Genomic DNA, 13,991 nt, shown 5'->3' with positions numbered 1-13,991 from the left:
TGTTCAGGGACCCAGTGTCCACCTAGAGAGGGCAGGGGGTTTCGGGCAGCTCAGAGCCACAATCCTACCCCCCTGGCCCCGTGTGTCCCGAGCTGTCCCAAACCCCCCCGGTCCCTTTAGGGAAATCCTTTGCATATTCCCTCCTTGACCTCGGCCACCCTCCGCCTTTCTCTGCCTGCAAGACCCCCGTCACTCCTCTTGCCCCCAGGGACACCTCCTGTCCCTGCAAAGTGGACGTCCCACAACCCCCTGAGTCTAGGTGTCCAGCCTGAAGTTGGGTGTGCTCTCATGCCGCTGGCATCTTATTAAAACCACCTTGCGTTGTGCTTTTATGTCCAGAAGACTGCCCCTGGGTTCAGTTCCTGTTTTTCATCTCACAGACGCCAACTTGTCACGGGACCCAAAGGAAGCTGCTGACGTCACGCTGCGGGGGTCTCAGGTGGCACCAGCTCAGATTCCCCACGCTCCCAGGAGCCGTGCGCTGGAGAACTCATTCACGGCCCCTGGACGGCCCGCCGAGAGCACACTGAGCCCGTACGGACGCGCCCTCGGAAAGAGGCACACCAGATACAGCCAGACGCTGGGGAGGCCCCAGCCCGGGAGGGTGCCTCGCCCACCCTCCTCTCGCCACACAAAGCGTGCCTGTGAGATGGCTCGAGAAAGCTCCAGTTTTTCCTTTTAAATCCACCCTTGAAAGGATCCTCTAACCATCTCTGAGCCGTGTTGACAATAAAAAATGGTCCTCCCTGGTTACAGAGCCAATGGCAGGCTCGACAGAACACAGGGTTCCTTTCAGGCTGGAGATTTGCTCTCCACATGCCTCCCAGGCTGGGAGGGGGCAGGGTGTCCAGAGGCAGGAGGGAGGGTAGCACGGCCAGGGCTGCCGCCTTGTGCCAAGCAGGAACGTTGACCTGGATCGTCTACACCGAGTGTCAGGAGACCACCTGGAAAAGATGACAGAGGGCGCTGGATTGCCAGCAGAGAAGGCAGACCACCTTGTTGGTGAGCGGACTTACCAAGACCAAAGACCCTACGGCAGGTGCCTTATACCATCGCCTCCCTGGAGACGTCCTGCCTGACAGCAAAACCCCCTTTCAGACCCTTTTCCAAAATGTCTACAATCTGAACACTTACCTCTCCCTTCTGTGTTTTATACTCAGATTCACTCATCGCCTGTCTTCCCGAAAACTTGAGAAGGCTTACGGCAAAGACACGTAACATGGAATCACTAAATAGGAACGGAGGTCAAGATGGAGGTCCAGACGTTCACGCGACGATATTCATCAAGGGATGATCCTGTCTCTTGGTTTCCTGGCAACCACAGCAAAAAGGGAAAGGTGTCCATCCCATGACCAGATAGAGGCAGCCTATCTATCCTCGAGGAGATACACTTTCTCCTGGACCTACGCTCTAAAAGCCTGCGATGGGTTGAATCGTGTCCCCCTCCCCCAGATTATATGTTGAAGTCCTGAGCTCCCATACTTGTAAATGGGAACTTATTTGGAAATAGGGTCTTTGCAGATGTAATTAGTTAAGATGAGGTCCTACTGGAGGAGGGTATTCCCTGAACCCAATGGCTGGGTAGTAAGTGTCCTTATAATAAGAGGGAAAGCTTGGACACAGAGGCACACCAGGAGAAGACCTTGTGAAGACACGGCAGACATGCCCTTCTCCACCCCCTTCTTATGGTTCTGTCTTCTCTTCCCTGCTCAGTGTCCTGGTGAAGGTCCAGCGGCCAAGTCCAGTGCAGTGAAACTGGACAGTCACAGAGGTTCTAGCCAGAGGCAGCGTGTTCGTAAGAGGATGTCACCACCACAGGGGGCTCCCCTGTGCTGTCCAAAACCTCCAGCTGCCCCTGGAACACCGGTTTCACTTCCTTTGCCCATCGTGTCCCCCCAGACACGTCCCTTCACTTCCTGTGTCCCAGGGTCTTCCTCGTTCCAATGCCTATCTATCCACGCAACCATTTGCTTTTAGGATAAATTACAGAATTACACCTGTGCAGGGAATCTACGTATATCTAAATATGCGAGGAGTATCTACAGATACCTACACATGTGCACAGGACCTAGAGATATCTACACGTGTGCAGGGCATCTACACATATCTAATCTACACATGTGTGGAGTACCTACAGATTCCTAGATCCATGCAAAGCATCCACAGTTATCTACATATATATACGTGAAACATCTCCACATAATTATACACATGCAGGGCATCTACAAATATCTACACAAGTGTGGAGCACCTACAGATGCCTACAAACATGCAAAGCATCTACAGGTATCTACGTACACGTGAAACATCCTCACACAGCTACACATGTGCGGGTATCTACAGGTCTACACGTGTGCAACATTTTAGGGACCAGGCACTGCAAAGGTCCGATGATGTGTGGGCATCTCTCATGAAGGTGTGTGCTGGCACCACCCACCCTTGGGAGGCTGGCCCAGGTGTGAGACGTCCAGAACCAGGTGTCCATGAAAGAGCTCCGTGTTCACCGCCCTGGGAGGTGAGTCATCCGTCCTCCTGTGCGAACTCAACCGGTGGTCACCCTAATGTTCCCCTGTCCCTGGGTGAGTGATGATCCCATTAGCCACCTTGAACTCTGACCTCTGTTCCAAGAAAGACCCCGCGAGACAGATGGGTCCTCGTGAAGACACTATTAACACAATTCATTTTGCCAAGAGTTGTCTACTTCAGTACGTTGTTCCTAATTAGCTATCAAGGGAAGAAAGAAAAAGAAGGCAGCGCTGGGCCCTGTTATTATGTATTGATTTTCAGCGACCCCTGCTCCTCTTGCAGCTGGTGGTGTGTGGCCAGAGAGAGAAGAGAGGGGCAGACACTGCTAAGTGCGTGTGCTGTGCCTCTGGTCCTGTGGAGGGAAGCTCGCCCGCCGGGTTCCCCGTGCCTGGCCCTCGTGAGAAGAGCTGTGTGCCCGGGAACTCGTGGAGGCTTTTTCTATGATCACAGTTGTCACAAATACGGGGGGCTATGAGCCCAGACCACAACAAGCCCCTCTTGCTCTCATCGTGTGTTTGGGAAACACCACATCTTGCCTATGGTGTATAAGACGTTCATCGAGGTCTTGGGGGAGGAAGAAAGAGGTGGGGTCTCTGCTCTCCCATCCACAATTACCGATGACCCACCCCCCGCCTTGCCACTATCCACAGCGTCTCCATCCCTCTGCTTCTGGGAACCCCACAGTCCCCGGCACCCCGGCCTTAAGGCAACCACACTGGGCACATTCATTGAAGCCCCCTCCCCCTTAGGACCTCCTGGCCCCGTATTCTCCACTGGTCGCTGGGCTCCACACCACACCAAGCCCGGGAGGAGGGGGCAGAGTGCACCAGCTCTAGCCGCTGGGAACATCCTTCCCCAGAGACACTCGGGGTCACAGAGGAAGCTCAGCCCCATGACAAGTTCGAGGGGCTCCACGCAAAAGTTTTGGGGGCCAAACGGCCATCTTTGCTACATCCCTTTGGAGCCCTCCCATATACAGGTAGGAGAGGACAGTGTGCCTTTTTACCAGGACACTCCAGACACAAAGTAGGTACAGATGGAACTTGAAATGCTGGGTGTCCAACCAGACACATTTCTCAATGGGATCACATGCCCCTACCTGCCCTGCTACCTACACGTCAGACCTTTTCTCACCACACATACACCTGCAAGGTCACCTGCCCACACATGTCCAGACGCTGCATCTCCAGACTTTCCTATGACACCCCTCCCGGTGGTTTCCTACTCTCTCTACCCTCTTCTTTCTCCATCTGGGGGAGGGCATCATGGTTGATGTGGATGGTTTTTCAATATTCAAATATCCCTTAAATGCTTTTTTCTTTATTTTTGGCAAATAAATTATCAACGCCCGGGAGCCTCAAGTGCCACAAACATACCTACAGCATTTCCTTTAGGGGTGACGGAAACGTTTTGGAAGTAGATAGAAGTGGTGCCCACACAACATGGTGATGGTGCCAATGCCACTGAATTGTCCACTTTATTTTATTAAAAATTTTTTTTTTTTTTTTTTTTAATATTTGGCCATGCTGAGTGGCTGGCGGGACCTTAGTTCCCCGACCAGGGATCGAACCCATGCCCTTGGCGGTGAAAGAGCAGAGTTCTAACCACTGGACCGCCAGGGAGTTCCTGAATTGTCCACTTTAAAGTGGTGAATGTTAGGGTGTGTGGATTTCGCCTCAAGAGCAATTTTATAAATACACACATGCAAACATGTCACAGACACCCGAAAGACACATCTGGGATTCAGCTAACAAACTCCCAGAGGCCGGCGTACCCCAGCTATGTTTCTCTCGCTCTCTCACCCTCTCTCAGTCTATAGCCTCCCCTTAAAACTCACCATGGGGTCTCAGCAGCCCTTTCTCCCAGCACCGAGCTGTTTGACCCTTCATCACTTCTTGCTCAGTAGATGTCAGCTGACTGGTAGCAGGGAAGGCGGGGAAGGGGGCATTCTGAAGATTTACCCGTTCCCAGAGAGGCTCGGCCCTGCCAGCCACAAAACTCGAGGCCGTCTGGGATCTTCTGTAACCACGCTGTCCTGTTACCTGGAAACCAGCAGAATGAGGCCGCTTTGAAGTTTTTTTTGTTTTTTTGTTTTTTAATGGAAGGCAAAATTCACATGGTTGCAGGGAACACGGTTAAAAGGGAGGAAGATTGTCAATATATTACCTTCCTTTTTTTTCTTGTCATGGAAAGGCATTTTATTTTAAATATAACAGTGTGTACATGTCCATCCCAGGCTTTGAATTTTTAAACGTGCATCCCGTCCTCTCCGTGGGGTGTCGTAAGGCGGGGACGGAGCTCCATTTGTTTCTATTTTCCATCAAAGCATCAAGCACCTCCACTCGGGGGAGTTTCGAGTCTCGTTAAGGAAATCCAGAATCCGGTGCCTGGACCCCTTTGGTTCTCACCTGCAGGCACGGAATGGCGAAAAGAAAGACAAAAAAAGTGTTGCGTCAGTTTCCAGGCAAGCCTCCTCTTCATCAGGACCTTCTCGCTGGCGGTGGGGCACAGCTCCAGGCTGAGCTGGTGTTTGCTTTGTCTTTGGAGGGAAAAGTTCAGAGAAAGTCCCTTGATTGTGGGCTTTTGTTTCCTCCCGTGCCTCATCCCTTATAACCATTATTTAATGAATTTTTATTAGAAAAGCATGGCTCTGCTTATGAATTTTTTTTTTTCCTCTGAAACCAGGAGTCGGGGGGCGGGGTGGATGTGTGCTTTCTCTGGCATCAGCCTCTGTGTTTTTTAATATCGGGTGTGCACCGAAGTTCACTCCAGGCTCACTCTGGAATCAAAAGGCAACAAAGGAACTCAAACAGGAAAGGAAGTCACGAAGATAATGCCGCGGAGAGGAGCCCCCGGTTGCAGGGGGGGCAGGAAATCAGCACACGTTCCTCGCCTTCCACCAGCTCCCACTTTTCTGCCCTTTGTCCTGTGTCACCTCTGGCACCTGGGGAAGGCGGGCAGCGGGACCTGAGGAGGACCTGAGTTTCCCTTCTTCTGAAATGAAATTGCTTCTACTTTGCCTGTTTTCATTTTCCTTTTTTCTTCCCCTGCAGGAAAGGTCAAAAGACACAGAGGTGAGGTTCATCACAGGTGGAAAAGCTCCCAGGAGAGGAACTCGGGGCAGACATGGCCTGGGCTTCTGGGCATGCACACGCCCAGGCTCCTCCAAGATGGGTGAAAGGGGATCCCCATTTCTGGCTTTTGCACATTGCACGCTTCCCCCGAAGGAAAGTCCCTTATCTGCAGGTGCCTTGGTCCCATTGAGGACAAGTCTTCCTTGGGTAGATGAGCCCCTTTTATGCCCACCGCCAGCACAGACCCATCAACCTCATTGACCTAATCTTACAAAGACCATTGACTGCACCAGGTTCCGGCATCACCTCATTCCCTCTGACTGTCTTTGAACCACTCCCGTGGGGCCCCGGACATCCCCACCTGTAACACCAGGCACTTGCAGTGTCTGTGTACACCTGGAGGGCATGTGCTGTTTGCCCGCCATCCCTGGACCAGAGCGGTCGCTCCACAAACATTGATAAACGGACCGATGAGGGATGCAGGAGAGACCTTCCTGATGCTCACCTTCCAAGCTTCCAGACGCAATTTCGTTGCATCTCCCTTGGAAAGACGAAGACGCTCAAATCAGCCTCACACTTGGAACTCATGACTCAGACAGACAGCCCAGGGGTTCTTTTTAAGCTGCAGCATCTGTCCTTAAATACCACCCGATAATGCTTAATGTGGAGGAATCTCACACTCCTGCTTATTTGGATATAGAATCACCGCTGCTAAGTGTGCCCTGTGGAGAACAAAACAGCCACTCTTGGGATGCAGAAAGCCAGGAATCCGCCCTCAGAGCTTCGACTCGTTTGCACCACTTTCATTAGCAAAATGTTTCCCAAAAGTGGCCAGTGTGGGTTGATGTAAATGAAACTCGGAGGGAAAGAACGGTGCCATTTTATTCAATCACGAGAAGTAAAAATAACAGCAAAGCATTCTGTCATTGGAGTGTTTCATAGGAACCATAAAATAGGGAAATACTCAAAAAAAATAAACATTTGGTAGTGTATATATGTCCATGCCACTCTCTCACTTTGTCCCAGCTTACCCTTCCCCCTCCCCGTGTCCTCAAGTCCATTCTCTAGCAGGTCTGTGTCTTTATTCCCATCCTGCCCCTAGGTTCTTCATGACCATTTTTTTTTAGATTCCATATATATGTGTTAGCATACGGTATTTGTTGTTCTCTTTCTGACTTACATGACCAAATGTAAAACCGATAGCTAGTGGGAAGCAGCCGCATAGTACAGGGAGATTAGCTCGGTGCTTTGTGACCACCTAGAGGGGTGGGATAGGGAGGGTGGGAGGGAGACACAAGAGGGAAGAGATACGGGGATATATGTACATGTATAACTGATTCACTTTGTTATAAAGCAGAAACTAACACACCATTGTAAAGCAATTATACTCCAATAAAGATGTTAAAAAAATATGCAAAAGATCAAAAAAAATAAACAAATAAACACAAGTTTTTACTTTTTCATAAATGCCTCATTTTTACCTCTTGTGTGATGACTTTCTCTATTCGAGTCAAATATGAAATACGTAATTCTTGAAACCTGAAAATGTCTATATATTTTAAACGTGGAACAAATGGGTCATGATTTACTCGTTCATCTAGAAAACCCAGGTCACATATGAACTCTGTAAAATGATATATACCAGACACAGCCATATGTGGTCCAAATAGGCAGACAGGACTTACGGTTTTTGCTGCTGAGCTTTGCTCATCCAATCACACCGATTTTGTGTACTTTTACAAAGAACCTCATTTTCTGACACCCTGGGGAACCACCAGAGGGATAACCGACATCTCAGATTTTCTGAGGCTGGTGAGACTCTGGGATGCCAGACTTTGTGGTTAAAACCGGGAGAATTCTGGGCAAAGCAAGGCCCTGAGAATGGACCCTCACATACGGTGGGTCCCATCTCCTATGACAACTCTCTTTGGTTCCAAGAGAGGGGATCATTATCTCAACATGGAGGGGGACTGCTGCCCCCAGACTCACAAATTCTTTTTCCTTTGTGTCCCTTTGCCTTTAAAGGCAGCTAAACTTTTCATCGATAGCAGTTCATACAGAATTGGGAGAAGGATGGGGTCCAGACCCTTTGTCCTAGTGTCTCTTAAAAATTCTTCCCAGAAAAAGATTGGGTAATCATTCACACATTCTGAATTAAACTGGAGGTAATTCTGTTTCCAAGATATCTCTTTAGGGCTTCCCTGGTGGCGCAGTGGTTAAGAATCCACCTGCCAATGCAGGGGACACGGGTTTGAGCCCTGGCCCAGGAAGATCCCACATGCCGCGGAGCAACTAAGCTCGTGTGCCACAACTATTGACCCCGCTGACCTTTGCCCTTGGCTCCCAGGTGGTCCCCTCTGAACCCTTGGGATGTTCTGTTTCATTAGAGTCTTTTTAGCGGGGGCCACACCACATTATCTGTGAGACAATGTGATCTAGGATGGAGGGCTTGGACCTTGAGGTCTCAGCTCGACCTCTGCCGGGTCTGGAGGCTAAGGTCAGCCGTGTGGACGGCCAGCCATCCTACCAGGCCTGGACCCCAAGTGCCACCCACCCCCAAGGCACACTCTACCAAAAACAAAAGAAACAAACCACTCTCTGTGCTGAGCTTGGCGTTTTCATATAAGGTTGAAATTTTTAATGATTGAAACGTACTTTTTATTGACTATTACTGGATTAGTCCAGATAAACATAGCCAATAGGCTGTGTATAGATGTATATACGCCGGGGTCTGTTACAGGAACTGACTCAGGGCATTCTGGGGGCTGAGACATCACGCTCTCTGCCGCCTGCAAGCTGCAAACCCAGAGCTGCTGGTGGATTAAGTCCAGAGTCCCAAGAGCCAGGGTCTCTGATGTCCGAGCACAGGAAAGGGTGGTCCCCCAGCTCAAGGAGAGAGAGAGAAAATTTGCCCTTTCTCTGCCTTTTTGCTCTATTCATGCCCTCGATGCATGGGCTGGTACCACCCACATTGAGCCCCGATTCAAGTGCTATTTCCTTCTGGAAAAACCCTCGCAGACAGGCCAGCTGCATGTTGGATCAGCTACCTGGGCCTCGCTGAGCGCACTCAAGTTGACCCATAAAATTAACCATCAGAATCACTGAGCAATAATAAGGAATTGATACAGGAAACCATTCGGATGACTCTCCAAAGAATTACGCTGAGGGGGAGAAAAACATTCCCAAAAGGCGGCAGAGATACGATTCCATGCATATAACATTTTTGAAATGACACAATTCTAGGAATGAAGGACAGATCAGTGCTTCCCAGGGGGTAGGAATGAGTGGAGACGCTGACCGGAGGTGAGCTTGACGGTAAAAGGGGAAGCTGAGGGGTCCTGGCGGTGATGGAAACATTCAGGTGATGTGGTGGCAACGCAGGCCCGCACAGGTTATAAAACTGCACGGTGCACAAAACACACACACACACACAGAGTGTCAGCAGCCTGGTGCTGGTGATACCATACTCTAGTTCTGCGAGATGCTACCACGGGTGGAAAACTGCGTGCCCGGCACTGGGGATCTCTTTGTATAATTTCCTACAACTGCAGGTGAATCTAGAATTATCTCAAAATCATATTTAATTAATTTTATTTCATTTTTTATTTTTTATTTCATATTGCAGTCTAGTTGATTTACAATGTGGCATCAGTTTCAGGTGTACAGCAAACTGATTCAGTTATACATATTCATATATCTATTCTTTTTTCAGATTCTTTTCCCATATAGGTTATTACAGAATACTGAGTAGAGCTCCCTGTGCTTAAGTAGGTCCTCACTGAATATCTATTTTATATACAGTAGTGTGTATCTGTTAATCCCAACCTCCTAATAAAACATTTTTAAATTAATTTTAAAAGAGCTCCAAGAAAGTGTTCTTAACCAAGGATGAAAGAATAAGAGAAAGGAAAGAAAAAGGAAGAGAAGGAAGCAGGGAAGAAAAAAAACAAAAGGATGGGCATAGCGCCTGGTTGGAGTCTGTACAAATCGGAGGGGAGAGAGTGAGCCAGCGGGAAGAGGCTCTCGGAGATCCCCGTGCACACCTGTCGGATCCTCTCTGCCCTCCTCCCCTCCTTGTGGACCGAGTGTTTCCTCCACTAGGGGGTTTGCGGACAGAGGCAGCCTCGTAGCCGGTGGGGAAGCTGGAACATCCCCAGGCTCTGCAGAGGAAAACCCTGAGAGCACCCGCTGGATGAAACTGCAGCCTCAACACCACTCTGAACCTCAGCGCCCTACCGCTTCCTCGCAGACCCCCGAGCCCGTTACGAGAGGGGGGCCATCCTCACCCCTCCCCAAAGCCTGTGCCGTGGAAATCCGAGGAGGTCTCCATGTGGTCGTCATCATTCCCTGCGCAGCCTTTAGTCTACGACTCTGCCTCGGAGCCGGCAGCCTTGCAGAGATGATAACACACCATCAGTCAGGGCCGGCAGAGTATCAGGCAGCCGGGCCTCAGTTCCCAGCTGCCACACAGAACGCTTCTTTTGTGCGTGTTACCGTGTTAGTTCTTCCCGCTGAGCCAAGCGGCGAGGTCCACCTTCTCACAATGCGCCCTGGAGGCTGGACGCCCGGCAGCGAGGGTTCATTTATTCCCCTAATATGAATACACGAATGCAAATAACCAGGAAGAATTGATTAGTGCACAGCCCGTGCGCCCAATGGGGCACCGTGTCGCTGAGAAATCCGTCTCTGATTCTGCGTGTTCGCCATCTCCAACCTCTTCTTAGGTGAAATGTCTAGATCTGCGTCCAGATAGAGATTCTGGCGTGTGGCCGGCGTGTCATCAGCACCCAGAAAATTGCAGCACCCAGAAAATATAACTCTTCACTCTTGTAAAATAAAAATGAGCCCCAAAGAGAAATTTTAGCCTGGTCCGTTTTAAACCCCTTGGAGACGGAAGATTATAAAATCAGAATTCACAACTGTGTGTCCAGCCCAGGCTCAGAAGACAGCACACTGGTCATCCTAATTCTTTATAATTTTGGAAGACGGGAACTTGCATTTTTATTCTGTGCCTGGCCACCGGGACACTAATATGACTCATCACTTTTTCTGAGAAGCCTGGGATCAGGAAAGTGCCCGGTCAGAGCCGGCTACTGGGTGTTTAAGAAGAAACAGATGTAAGTAGATGCGCCTCTGAGCACAGTCTTTGACAAGAGTCAGGGGACCTGGCTTCCTCCAGGAAGGGCTGCATTATGTCTGGGAGAAGGGGGTCAGGAGGCAGAACTACCTCCCACCCTCCACCCTTTTCTACCTGGCGAATGCGATGCTTTCTGCGTGCAATCCCTGAGAAAATGTTTGTTGGTCGTCCTTGCTGTGTCCCCAACAGCAGATCCTGAAGAAGGGCGCACGGCTTATTTGGGGCGGGTCCCCGAACAATTCAACAGGGCAGTGAGAAATGAGGTGCAGTGTGTGCGAGGGGAGGGGAGTGGTAAGAAAACAGCCTGTTGGAATATTTAACCCCCAATTTCTAGCCATATAGGGGAGGGCTGCTGATGGGGGTAGGAGTATCCCGGGTGACTGTGAGAAATGACCACAGACTGGGGGGTGAAAACAACAGGACTTTATTCCCTCTCAGTCCTGGAGACCAGACGTCTGAGGTCAAGGTGTCATCGGGGTTGGTTTTATCCGGAAGCTCCAGGGGAGGGTCCCTCCTGCCTCTTCCAGCTTCTGGGGGCTCCAGGCGTCCCTGGGCTCGTGGCCGCATGCCTCCCGTCTCTGCCTTCCATCTTCACGGGGCTTCTCCTCTGTGTCTGGGTCTCTCCTCTTCTGTCTCTTAGAAGGACCCTGTCATTGGATGTAGGGCCACCCTCATCCAGGAGGACCTCATCTCAGACCCTTCACTTCACCACGTCTGCAAAGACCCTGTTTCCACACAAAGTCATACATATCCCCAGGTACTGGGAATTAGGACCTGGACATATCTTTTTGGGGGGTGGGGATCACAATTCCACCAGCAATAGTCAGGAAGCTCATCGTCTTTGGCAGGTTACTCCTGTAGAATCTGGCTCAGTGTTTCCCACATAGGACAACAGACAGTTAAGTCGATGGATTGATGCGTTTGACACAGGTTCAGGGGAAGAGCCAGAACCATCGGGCTCACTTTTGAAAATGAACGTGTCAGGGGTAGAATGAAGACCAGGCTGGACCTACGGAATGTCGAGGTGCAGGTAGGCTCTGAGCTTGGGCTGATCTTAACACACTCTATATGACATATCATTAGGCTGGAAGCCCCCTGAGAGAGCAGAGCGTGCCTTTAAGAAGCAGCCCACTTGGATGAAGCCAAGATGCAAAGGAATGACCAACGCTGTCCCCCTGCAGAGAACACAGGCAAAGGCTTTCTCCATGGGTTGCAATGACTTTTATCCAACCTCATCATAAATTCCCAGTTGTCCAGAAAACATCAATCATTTGGAAAAAATAATAATTTTGTTAATAATACGCTTCCTGTGGCCACTACAGAGGTGGCCCCATGAATCGCCGTCACGGTTCTGTGGCCTCAGCCTGGGTGGGATCGTGCAATGTAACTCAATTTTCCACTTGTGTTAAGTGATCTTTTGAAATTGATTTTTTTTTTTTTTTTTTTTTTTTTGCCCAATAGGCGTAAAAGAACGAATGTTTGTGTTGGCTGGCACACGGCTCTGGGTCAGTTTGGCAGTCACATTTCTTCATATAAATGAACGTGCCCTACCTCACGCGTATGTGCTGGGTGGGAAAAGTCCAAAATTTCATAAAGTATTATTATAACTACGTAAAAACTATACTCCAAGCCTGGAAAAAAATAGAGGAATATGGAAACAGTTGGTTCACTAGAAGGGTAAGATGCAGGGGGGTTGTTTTTCCATCACTGTTAATACAGTCAGACCTCTAAAATATCACAAGTTTGGCTCCAAACCACTTCAGTAAAGCAAATATCGTGATAAAGTGAGTCACACAAATTTTTTGGCTTCCCAGGGCTTCTAAAACTTATGCTCACAGTAGACAGTAGTCTATCAACGGTGCAATAGCATTGTGTCTAAAAACAACAATTACCCATTAAAAAGTATCATTTATTTAAAAATAGTGCTCGTGGAAAAACAGTGGCAATAGACTTGCTGGATGCAGAGCTGCCATAAACCTTCAATGTGTTAAAAAAAAAAAAAAAGGAATATCTGAGAAGCATCATATAATGAGGTGTGCCTGTATTTTTTAACATTCAAGTCTTAATGAAATCCGTGTGTGTGTCCAATTGGAACACCACCTCAAATACAGAGGAGGGGTCTGAGGTACATTCCCCCCCACACACACAGAGGTGCTTGTGATGTAGGTTTCAACACTTTTTACTCCAATTTGTGTCTCTGAGAGAAAGAAAAGAAAGGCATCCATCCATACAGCGGAATATGACTCAACCATGAAAAGGAGTGAAGCTCTGACACAGGCTACCACGTGGATGGACCTTGAACACACGATGCTCAGTGAGAGAAGCCAGACACAGAAGGACACACAGTGTGTGATTCCATTGATAGGAAGTGTACAGAACAGGCAAAGAGAGACATAAAGGAGATTTGTGGTTGCCTAGGAATAAAGAGGATGGGGGAGGAGCTTAGGGAGTGAGTCCTTGATGGGTACAGACTTTTCTTTGCAGGATGATGAAAATGCCCTGGAATTTGATAGTAGTGGTGATGATTGCACAACACTGTGAATGTGCAAAAACAAAAAAACAAAAAGCACTGAATTGCACACTTTAAAAGGGTGAAGGGTGAACTTTAGGGAATGTGACTTATGTCTCCGTGAAGAAATAAAAAATAGATTTTGCAAAAAAAAAGATTTAAAAGATGATGCAGGCCTTTCTGCCACAGAGTATAACTAATTAGGTCATTAGCCCACATGAGCGCTGGAACAACTCAAGGAACCCAGAAGACACCTCTCACGTTTCTCAGTCCATATCCAGAAACAGGATACCCTATCAAACAAAAGCAGCACCCTGAGGTCTGAGGACAGATGCAGGTGAAACGCCCACCCAGACAGACCCAAGCCGTGTGTCAGCACCGCGTGTTGGGAAGATTTCAAATCAAGGGCCCCCGTGTCATGGGGTCAGCCCCAGGCTGTTAGCAGCCGTGTGTCCCTCTCAGGATCTCACTGCCTGGACATTGAAAATAAATGTCCAGTACATGCTATTTCCACCTATGGTCATGTGTTCGGAGAATGTATATTTAGGACTCCCAGACACAAAAAGTGCTGTGCCTCCTGAGAGCATTTTCACTGTGTTTTTTGAAAATTCTTCTCCAAATATATATGTATGTGTGTGTGTGTGTGTGTGTGTGTGTGTGTGTATTATATATATTATATACATATATATATATGGCACGGTTCCTCTTTCTATGGCTTTTTCTGAATTACGTATTAAGCAGAAAT

Source organism: Balaenoptera borealis (genome assembly GCF_965194805.1).
Source record: "Balaenoptera borealis genome assembly, chromosome: X".
Classification (NCBI taxonomy): Eukaryota; Metazoa; Chordata; class Mammalia; order Artiodactyla; family Balaenopteridae; genus Balaenoptera; species Balaenoptera borealis.
This window is presented reverse-complemented; position numbering follows the sequence as displayed.